At 47.9% G+C, this 1,024-nt stretch overlaps 1 pseudogene; it reads left to right on the forward strand.

The window, feature by feature from the left end:
* The first annotated feature begins 353 nt into the window (after nt 1-353).
* Nucleotides 354-809, forward strand: Snrpc-ps7 (small nuclear ribonucleoprotein polypeptide C, pseudogene 7; annotated as a pseudogene).
* Nucleotides 810-1,024: the final 215 nt, after the last annotated feature.

A 1,024-nucleotide genomic window follows, 5' to 3' on the forward strand; every position in this document is an offset into this window, starting at 1 on the left:
TTGTCAAATACACCTGGTAGGAATAGCTCAAAGTAAAGAGTAAATTTATACAATTTGTGTTATACTTTCCTTTGGACAAACGAAAAACTTAAAATAATACAAATTCCCAAAAGCTAAAAATCAACTAAAGAGATGATGGGCACCCACTTGATGCTTCTACTGAAGTCAGCATCTTGTTTCCTTGGAGACAGGCTTTCCTATGTAGCACAGGTTAGCCTTAATCTGCCATGTAGCTGAGGCTGGCCTCAGAACTATGAGTTTTCTACCGCCTGAGCACTGGGATTATAGGTCTGTGCTATCACAGCTGAATTGAAAGTTACCCTACCCAGGTAGCCAACGGCCTGTGGAGCAACATGCCTAAGTTTTATTGCGACTACTGTGATACGTATCTTACCCACGATTCTGTCTGTGAGGAAGATGCACTGCAGGGTCGGAAACACAAAGAGAATGTGAAAGACTATTACCGGAAATGAATGGAGGAGCAGGCCCAAGGCTGCATTTCAACAGGAAAGATCCCTCCAGCTCCCTTCTCTGCTCCTCCGCCTGCAGGGGCTATGATCCCACCTCCCCCAAGTCTCCCGGGTCCTCCTCGGCCTGGCATGATGCCTGCACCCTACATGGGAGGCCCTCCCATGATGCCAAGGATGGGCCCTCCTCCTCCTAGGATGATGCCTGTGGGACCAGCTCCTGGGAGGAGACCACCTATGAGAGGCCACATGCCCTTGATGCCCGAGCCTCCAGTGAGGAGACCTCCTGCCCTCCCTGTGATGGTGCCCACACAGCCTGGCATGACCCCACCAGACAGATAAGAGCAGAAGCACTCTTTATCCTTTTGTATTTCTTGTTCCACCAGGAGATCTTGGTGCTGAGCCTGAGTGCTTTCTAGATGCTCGACAAAGAACTTCCCTTCCTAACAGAGAGAACTCTTCTGGAGGCAGAAGTGATACAACGAAAGTACGGTTTTCACTTACACTGTGAAATATGAAAATAAAATCATCAGCTCTTTTAGTCAAAAAAGAAAGTT

Source organism: Rattus norvegicus, chromosome 15 (genome assembly GCF_036323735.1).
Source record: "Rattus norvegicus strain BN/NHsdMcwi chromosome 15, GRCr8, whole genome shotgun sequence".
Classification (NCBI taxonomy): Eukaryota; Metazoa; Chordata; class Mammalia; order Rodentia; family Muridae; genus Rattus; species Rattus norvegicus.